The following is a 10,000-nucleotide window of genomic DNA, read 5'->3' as shown; positions in this document are numbered from 1 at the left end:
CCAGCATTGTAGTGGCTGACAGCACCACAGGATTTGCACAGGCCTCTTGGATGGGCTCAGTGGCCTGCAGTAACTGTTGGAGGAGAGGGCTGAGCGGATGAATCGGGAGAGGAGTTCTGGCTGGTAGTGGTAGGCTGCTTATTAGTGCCTAGTTTAAATCAGCACTCAGCTTCAGCGTGCCCCACCTTCTTGCAATAGGTGCACGTAGTCTTGCTCGGCAGTGCATTCTTCGGGCGAGTGGAGTTCGAGAGGTAGGCCAGAGGAACGATTCGCTTCTGAGAGGTGCTGTGTGACTGATTAAAAGTTTCCCACGAATCGGCCATGCGACAAGCTTCCATATGTGTGGGGGGCTGTTTATCGTTAAGATATACAGCAAGTGGTCCAGGCACACATTGGTAAAGGTCTTCTAGCATGGTCCGATTGAAAAGATCCTCAAACGTCGTGCAGGCCAAGGAGTCGAACCAGCGCGTACCGGACTGGGTTTTGTGACATGCCCATTCCGTCCAAGACCAGCCGACTTCCTTGGCAAGACCTCGGAACCGCTGTCTCCATTTTTCTGGGGTTATTTCGTAGGCCTTTGTAATGACTCTACGAACTTCCGCCATGTTGCCTCTCTGGCTCTTCTCCAGTGAGCGAAGCGCTGCCTTGGCTTTTCCCTCCATATGCTTGGCTAGTATTAAGGCTCTCTCCGTCTCCGTGGTGCTGTAGTTATCGAAAAGAGCCTCGATCTCCTCCAGCCATGCTTCTGGCTCATCCTCAGTCCACTTGGGGACTAGGGAATTAATGCTCGAAATTGGAGCGTTTGGGGCTGCAGGTGTAGGGCTGGAGGCTTGCTGTCCAGCCATAGCTTCAGCATTCTCCATTTTCGCTCTTTCAAGCTCGAGCTCCTTCTCCTTGAGGGCTGGCTCACTTTCCTTGCAGGCTAACTCATGCTGTCTTCTTCTCTGTCTTCTTCTTTCCTCTTTCTAGTTGCCTCTGCTCGGCTTCATACGCCCTCCGTTCTTCTTCATACTTCCTCTGTTCAAGTCTTTCTTCCTTCTCCCGCTTGGCCAAGTCATCCACTTGCTCCTTGACCCAGGTGGTAAGTTCCGAGCCGGTGAGACCTGCCGCCGGATTACAGTCCGTTAGTCCGAAGGCCCGATAGTCCGAAGGCCCGATAGTCCGAAGGTCTGATAGTCGTCCGGCATTCCGAGCCCCCCCACCCCCCGCCTGATTAATCCCCGCCCCACTGCCACGGCAAAATTGTAACCAGTAAACACCCCTAGTCTTTATTCCAATTTTGCCGTATTAGCTATGGAGGGGTGGGGGCTGATTACAGTCCGTCCACTTGCCCTCTGACCTTGACCCAGGTGGTAAGTTCGGACTATCCAGTGACTATCGACCTGCCGCCGTCCCCAGCCCCAGGAAGGTTTTATAATTCTCTGCTGCCATGGTTCTGGTGGGGAAGGGCGTCTAACCGGGTCGACTGGGCGTACTTGGGCAGCGAGGAAGTGTCTCTTCAGTGATGTGGCACCCTTTCAAAAGGTGGCACTGTAGTTGGGTGTGCCGTGTACAGGTCACACTGGTGGCACTCAGTATCCCTAGGCACTGGTGCAGGTTAGGTTCCAGAAGAACTTTCTCTTCTGTGTTCCCTTTTGTTTGGTTTTATTTATTTTTTCCTATATGCTTGCTTGGTGGCACTATGATGCCAATGTGTTCCTAGGGACCCCCTTACTGGAGTCCAACTAGGCTATATAGGAAGAAAGGCACTCTACCCCAGCAGAGTGTAACAATTGAATGAGAGAGAAGAAAGGAGAGAGAGAGAGAGTAAAGAGAGAGAGAGAGAGAGAGAGAGAGAGAGAGAGAGAAGTAAGCTATTCGATTGATGACAGTGCAGCAAATTATTGGCACTGTGGAATAAAGTGAATTTGGGTTTTTTTTTTTTTTTCTTTAAAGATCCTCGTGAGTGGCTGGTCCCAGTGCTAACCTCTCTTCTTTCAGAGGGTGAAAACTATTGTTTTGCTTCGGTATGGGTAGCAGGCCTCACTCGACCGACAATTTATCACTGTAAAAAGCTTAACTTGCCCTCATCTACTTGTGGGACAGAGGTGTTTCTTTTACTTAATTTAATTCATTTAATTTCTCAGTGTCGGCCCGTCTTTCAATTCATTTAATTTCTCAGTGTCGGCCCGTCTTTCTTTGAAGCGGGTCATGTACACTCGACTAGGTTATGACAGCTTACTTGGATGAAGAGAGAGAGAGAGAGAGAGATTTTCAATCAGCTCATTTCTTGCTGCTTGAGAACATGTTAAGCAAAGATTTTATAAGTGCACAATGGCATGGTTCTTAATAAAATGCAGATACGTCGTCTTGGCTTCCTTAGGGATTGCTGTAACAATCGTAACTTTCCCAGGAGCTGATGCGACGTCACAAGGATTTAGCGTAAAATTATAAGTTCTTTTTATATGATTTTTGGCATCAGGTATTTGTATAGGAACTTGTTATTGTATTAATCCTAACTAAGGCCTATCTTTCCTGACTAAATTATATCTTGGTTTTGTCTACCAAGTCTGTCTAGCTAAGATATTGCGAGGTGGAACTGCTACGCCAAAGAAAAAAGTTCCAAAGTGGCTGAAAACAGAGTCTGGTCACCTCCACAATGACAATAACAGGTTCTTAAGATGGCAGAAAAGGGCTGGTCAGTCGGTTCCCCCCAAAATGTCCGGCGAGTCCCGCTAGTTCAAAACAATTTCAAAACAACCGCGCGGCGGAGGAATATCAAGATGGCGGGTGTTTGTCCCTTTAGCACAAAATTCAAAACAACGAACGAAACAAATGCAGGTATCCAGATTTACTCTAAATATACCAATAATGCATAGTGTTTTACGTTAAGGATGGAAAACGAAATTACCATACAACGTTGTGTCTTTTGTTATTGTATTTCTCACCCGGACATTAAACAAGAGAATTATCCCTGCCGACCGACCCACGTAAATTCACGTTGCTGAAAAGTACATTTTATGGTAAAATTACTATTTCTGTTCGTTTGCTATTTCGATGACACGGTGGTTCAAATGATTCCCGCTATATGAAAACAATAACGATCGGAATTGCCGACGCGACTACTAAATTACTTTGTGTAAATGAAATGGACTCCGCGAATTCAGTCTTTTTAGAACGAGTGGTTTGAACGATTTGACTCGAACACTCCGAACGCGGTAAAATGCCCTTTCATAAAACGTTACAAATTATGACTCACTCTGCTTTCAATGCACACTTTCCTACCTATGCTAATTCTCAATTATACCTGCCTCCTTGTTTGGAAGAGTAAAATGAAATTCAATATCTGACTTTTATCTTTGGAATTAATTGTAATTAATTTCCTTTTCTCCAGATTCTTTCTCTAAAATTTACTTAGATCCTACACAAGGTCGTCAAAGTTACGTGCACGTCTTGGCTGATCAGTTTATTACTTAATTTACGTAATTTTTCACGGCCCTGCATGCCAAGAACACACGTAACCTGTCACTTGAAGACACGAATTAACCTCAAAGTCAGTCGTTAATTAACCAAAGGTCGCCAGTTAAGGGTAATTAACCTTAAAGAATATTCAAGGAATAAAGACTATATGATAAATGTCACCAACTGCAGACGCAGAAAAAAATCTCTACTCGTTAAGATGGTATTTAAATACAAAACGCAACAGTTCTTCCAAACAATGGACCTGAGACACAAAGAGTGCATAGAGAATTAAAATGACTTGCTTACCCTAAGTCCTAGTTATTTTTACTGGAATAAAGTTGTGGCGGAATTCGAAACCACAAAAACAACACACAACACAGATACATAGAACACACACAACACTCACCCTGATCCTCGGTTGCTGGAAGATGGATTAAGGGTCCACGGTCGCCAACACCGCACACAAAACCACACAACAAAACTGAAAGCAGACTCTCAACAGAAAAGGAAGAGACACATGCACCGACAACAACGGCATGTGACAGAAAAACACACGACTCACGAAACATACAATAACCGGTATCCAAAAACTCAGATGAACTGAACTGACCACTTTCACGATTGAACCTCAACTCAATACTGAACTACCGACAGACAGACAGACAGCGCCGTAAACAAACTCCAACTAACGACCCTCATCCCTCCTTCAACAACCGAAACACTAACGATAATTACACTCTCTCTCTCTCTCTCTCTCTCTCTCTCTCTCTCTCTCTCTCTCTCTCTCTCTCTCTCACACACAAAAACGTTGGGAAATGCTAAATGAAAATTCATTCATCCCTCTATAAAGTGGATGAAGCTAACAATATAATTATTTGGCTTAATCTTAGACTCCGTACAAGCGATTACCGAAAATGGTGGCTGGAGGATGAAACAAATGAAGTGGAAATACAGAAAAAAAGGATAAAAGAATTGACAAAGTTTTGAACAAAACACAGACTTGACCTTAGGACGAAGCGTTGCTGCGCATACAACGGACGATCGGAAGATCTGGAGATGAATTCTTCACTTCACAATTCACTATTAGAAAAGGATAGACAAAGGACAGAGAGACCAAAAAAAGTCTGATCTCTGCAATAGTTCAAATCTCTCTCTCCTTGTCTGACCGGCGCTGGGTCAAACAGGGGATGCATTCATGTCCTGAGGCGTCTACGCTTTGTCAAAAACATTCGCCAAGAGGGACAGGTAGAAAGAAAAAAAGACTTTAGGACCACCTATCTTAAGGTTGGATATGGAAATTTTCCTATAGGGTGAAATGCCTAAATGCTACCAAGTTCCTTCCTACACGCAAACGTTACAATTTAAACTGCCTACGTGACTCAGCCGCTACCCCGGACGTTGGTTCATCTGATATTACTACAAAGAAATACATTGAGGCCAAACAGCAGTAATATTTATAAATATATATATATATATATATATATATATATATATATATATATATATATATATATATATATATATATATATATATATATATATATATATATATGTATATACATAGAAATAATCAACACACAATCACGTGTGGAACAGAAATAAATTTATGACTCACATCAGGACCGAACCCTTGCCTTGCAAATTGAAAGACCTGGGTTCAATCATGATGTATTTAGATGCTGGGTTCGATCGTGATGTATTTAGATGAAGAGTTAACCCCTTTTTCTCTAGTTTCTTATGTAACGGTAATTTTGAACAAATTGTGGTTTTCTTTATTTTTACGAACAACCCACGAAGTTCAGCTGTTATTGCGTGCACGAGGTCGATATGGTGAGGATGACTCAGACATTAAGCTTTTCTTGGTTATCGCACAACTCATTAAATTCCAGCCCACGTGGCCTTTCATGGGGAGCCCAGTCTGGGCGAGTAGGCAATATGCTGAATTCAAATTAGTTTTCGCATAAGTTCTGAATTTTCACAGAGAAATGAAAAAAATACATATGTAATGAAAAATTGAAATTTTAGATCACGAAAAATGCCCCTGCTCCGTCCTCACTCTTACTGAAGCTCTGCCCCGTTATATTTTAATAGCCAGGACTAGGGCAAGGTCTATAGAATACAAGGTCAACCCATCTTCATTCCAAAACTGACCGCGCTCTGCGCAGGCCGTTTTCGTGACGTCACGCGCTACTTTCTCCATTAGCTCACAACAAGAACTGCTTTCGGAGAAACACTGGGAGAAAACTATACAGTTCATCTCACTAGTAGACAGATGGTTTGATCTCTTCAGTTCTCGAGTGCCACCTGCAAAAAGTGGGCACGCAATGCTTATGGGTTAAATTTAGAGGAACAAAATGCAGTGCTAGACAAAATGGTTAACACTGCAAAACATTTGACAGTGACTGGTAGCAAAATGGCTTTACCCGTTTCAAAAAAGGAATCATGATATCCTCAATATCATTACCTAAACTATACAAAATGATGGCAGAAAAGTTTGGTATATCATACATCTTGGCGTATAGATTAAACCAAGATGGATTGGAACACTCTTCGGTTGCCTTCGACAAATGGGAGCATGTTACCAGCATCCACCACCTGTAGCAGTAAAGCACAGAATAAGATGTCACTTAATGGGCATAGAGACTTCTGTCATGGGTTCGAAGGACAACATTGAAGAAAGTGTTAACGGAGACAACATGTCAGCAGCTTCCTTTTCTTGCTTGAATGAGCAGAAATCATCAGCTTCTGATGAACAGTGGCTGCAAAGTGAACTAGCCCTTTCTGCAACGATGTTTTGTTTGCCTGACTCGGATCTTGATGAAGGTAATGAGGATAAGAACATTTCAGGAAATTCTAGGACACCTTCGACTTAGAAGCTGCAATAGAAGAAGAGGAATTAGAATATTTAGGCGGTTTCATTGCAAAGAAGTTTCCACAATACCCGAACTTAGGGTCGAAAGTGTCAGAGGATGATACCTCTTGGATTGGAGCAATAAGCAGAGGAGGAGGGTGTCTGATGAAACCAAGCAGGGAATTTATTGCTGAACTAAAAACCATGGAGAAAATGTTTAAGTGCCACAACGGCGAAAAGACCCTGAAAGCGGGTAAGGGTGCGATAAAAAGCCTATCAACAGATATAAAGAAACATGTAGCATTGCCTGAGGAAGTTGTATCATATTTTGTTCGGTGTCGAGCATGTTTCAGGATTAGGATATTAAAATAGGTCAATAATTTCTCAAAGTAAAGTTGAAAAAAAAGCTGAAGAAAATAGTTCTTTAATTCATTATATATATATATATATATATATATATATATATATATATATATATATATATATATATATATATAAAATTTTGCATTCTTAGTATATCATCATAGACCAGGTCTTGTATAATTTCTTGTAAATATGTAGTCCGATAGTCAAAAATTGTATATATTGTATAATCCAATAATAAACAAGCAACTGAATCTTTACAAATCTATTATTAACCATGTCTTGTATTCTTATTTACCACCCCCCCCCAACCACCCATTTAACGCAGATAACAGAGAATTCTAATGTAAATTTACATCTAGTCCCCAAATAGGCCCTACCCTGGAGTACCGTACTGCGTGACGTCACTAATTTATAGCGACATATGGCAGCTCTGCTTTTAATCCGACTTAAGCTGCGCGTGGAGAGACCTTGTATTCTATAGACCTTGGACTAGGGTATCTTATGTGCGCACTCACGCATTCAAGCACCGTATCAAGCCGGACTGATGGAGTCGGCCGGGCAGTGACGTCAAACGGGCTGGTCGGATTGTTCCAGTTTTGTACTCATTGACTTTGTGGTAACCTGCCAGTATTCTCATTATTCGTCAGTGTCAGTTATTTTATTAACAAGTGCAACGTCATTTGTCAAAACTAAGTTAATTTTTCTGTCGATAGACGAGGGTACGAGCTTCAAGTAACTAACATATCTCTTTTTATTGTTGTAAACAATATCTTAAGCAAGCATGACGTGAACTGTAAAGAAGACTACTCAGAATACTTCAGTCATTCAATAAAAGATAAAAAAAAAAACATTCAATAAAGGGAAGAAAGTTGTCTTCATGTAACCTGTATATCTTTGCAATGGTGCTGAATATTAACCTTTATTGTTTTCCTGTTTTAACTTCGAGGTTTCAATTTTTTCGATTTAAAAAAAAAAAAAATCTTATTATGTTGTTGAGGTGAATTATTCTAAAATATAACGATATTTTTGCAAGAAAATTTATAACCTCAACTGGTCCAACAACTCCCGACTGTCTAGGCTCACAAGACGGCCTTTGTACATTCTTTTCCCTCAAGAGCTACTTTCGTGTATCGCTTTGAATACTTCCCTCAACTTTATTAACCGGGAGAAGAATAACAGATTTTGTGAGTATTTGTACTCGATGCATATACATGCATGCGCTGTATTTGTGTGTGTATATATGTCCATTTTTTATTCGTGTGTACATGCCGCAGGGGAGATTTAACTCACCATTTGGCAAATGAAGAGCTGGGGAGATTTAACTCACCATTTGGCAAATGAAGAGCTGGCACAGCGTCTTCATTTAATAACCACTTATTGTTAGGGCTTTCAGTATCCAGCAGCCTTGATTTTAAATGAACAGAACGTATCACAGTGTCTTCAGAATTGACTGAATCTGCACGACGACATGCAATCAGCCACTTATCTCGGTACGGTCCCTCCCCCAACCCTTCCCCGGAAATCTAAAATACCCAATCCCCAAGTTTTTTGTCTTTAACTTCATTTTCGAACAACCATACACTGCACAATTATTCGGCAAGGCTGTAAAAAGTTCCTTAACAAAGTATCTAAATTCCAGCATTAACACAGACGTGAAAGTAAGGGCCAGTGTCTCGTTGGTTTACAACCTATGAACCATGGCGACTTTATGAAGTCAACCCAGATGATTCACCATGAATCCCCTGTCTGGCCGACCTGCCTTAGTGGACCCTGGGATGGACTGTAACCGCGGCTATGCTGTAATCTTGGTATAAAGATTCCCGTCACGAGAGGATGGGGAAAGCAAATCTCCATTCACACATTATCTGGCCTTCCCACCACCGACCATATTTATGGTCATCTCCCTATTTATGATCTTTATACTTTTTCAAGGAGGTATGCGCAAGAGGAAAAATAATGTTTACATTTCACCCATAGGAAAAGAAGAAATAGCTCTTTAGGTGGATTCTGTAAAATTACTTTAATCGTCAAATGGAGTTCTTTAATATGCCAGTCTGTGTGTGTGTGTGTGTGTGTGTGTGAGAGAGAGAGAGAGAGAGAGAGAGAGAGAGAGAGAGAGAGAGAGAGAGAGAGAGAGTATTCTGCATTAGCACACACACACAGACTGGCATATTAAAAGAACTCCATTTGACGATTAAAGTAATTTTACATAGTCCAACTAAAGAGGTATTTCTTCATTTCCTAGGGGTGAAATGTAAAACATTATTTTTCCTCTTGCGCATATCCTTGAAAAAGTATAAAGATCATAAAAAGGGAGATGACCATAAATATACTCGGTGTTGGGAAGGCCAGATAATGTGTGAATGGAGACTTGCCTACCTCTGTTTTATATATATATATATATATATATATATATATATATATATATATATATATATATATATATATATATATATATATACGCCAAGTAGATATGCAATATCAAGTAAGATACATCAGTGCGAAGGTGGACCATGGAAACATACGAAAATCAGCAGAATTCTTTATTTCCAGTGTTTCACAATAACTCTATTACACCATCAGGGAGTCTGTTAAATAAGGAATAAAAATGGTAGTGAGGTCACTATACACACAAGATGATGTACAGATCCACAGCTGACTAACTCCTGATCTGTAATCGAAATACCTACGGTTACTTCTTCTTCTTCTTCTTTTAACGTGCTTTTTTCCCATTTTTGTATGGGGTAAGCACGATGCTTTCTTTTGAAGGACTTTTGATTTGTCTTTGGGGTAGACCATAGTCTCGATCGGCTGCCCTACCTGACATCGCTTAGACCCCGGTAGCGTATGTTACATGTATCATACCAGACCCAACGGCCTTTCTCCCAGCAACGAGTTGTTGTGCGGGTAGGTCGAGAGTTCGAGACGTGAGATGTTTGTTATGTTTTTAGAAGATGTTGTAGTGGCTTTGTTTTGTGTCTGTATTTAATCTGTAACACCCATTTGCTTTTTAAGCAAACCTATCTGTTGATTACATGCATAATCCCGGGGTGTCTACACGGATAGCAAAGTGTCCGCCTCTCTGATCAGTTGGCTGCGGATCTGAACCCGCGCCACAGACCTCTACGAAGTCCGAAGCTGCTGCTGTAACTGACTGTGCCATCGAGGCTCCGAAATACCTACGGTTACTCGATCCTGAAAATAGAGCTTTAATTAAGAAATTGAGGATTTACACAGAAGGTGCCTATACTGAACTCGATTCCAATTACCCGAATGTTAACAATTTATGTTACACTTCACTTCAATGCTTGGCAAATTAAACAGCACAACAATAAAAGCAAT

General features: G+C 41.2%; 1 protein-coding gene across 3 annotated transcripts in view; it reads left to right on the top strand.

Annotated features, from left to right (window-relative positions):
* The window catches only part of LOC136825484 (uncharacterized), a 49,631-nt gene that overhangs the window by 8,565 nt on the left and 31,066 nt on the right, over positions 1 to 10,000 (top strand). The window contains exon 1 of one of the 3 annotated variants that reach the window (XM_067082017.1): positions 7,253 to 7,274. The exons of the other annotated variants lie outside the window; for them this stretch is intronic. The gene's annotated coding sequence lies outside the window, so the exon portion shown is untranslated. Of the gene's footprint in view, positions 1 to 7,252; positions 7,275 to 10,000 lie in introns of those variants that run through there. 3 annotated transcript variants of the gene reach the window in all.

Source organism: Macrobrachium rosenbergii, chromosome 37 (assembly GCF_040412425.1).
Source record: "Macrobrachium rosenbergii isolate ZJJX-2024 chromosome 37, ASM4041242v1, whole genome shotgun sequence".
Lineage (NCBI taxonomy): Eukaryota > Metazoa > Arthropoda > Malacostraca > Decapoda > Palaemonidae > Macrobrachium > Macrobrachium rosenbergii.
Note: the sequence above shows the minus strand (reverse complement) of the source record. Positions and strands in the feature narration are given on the sequence as shown.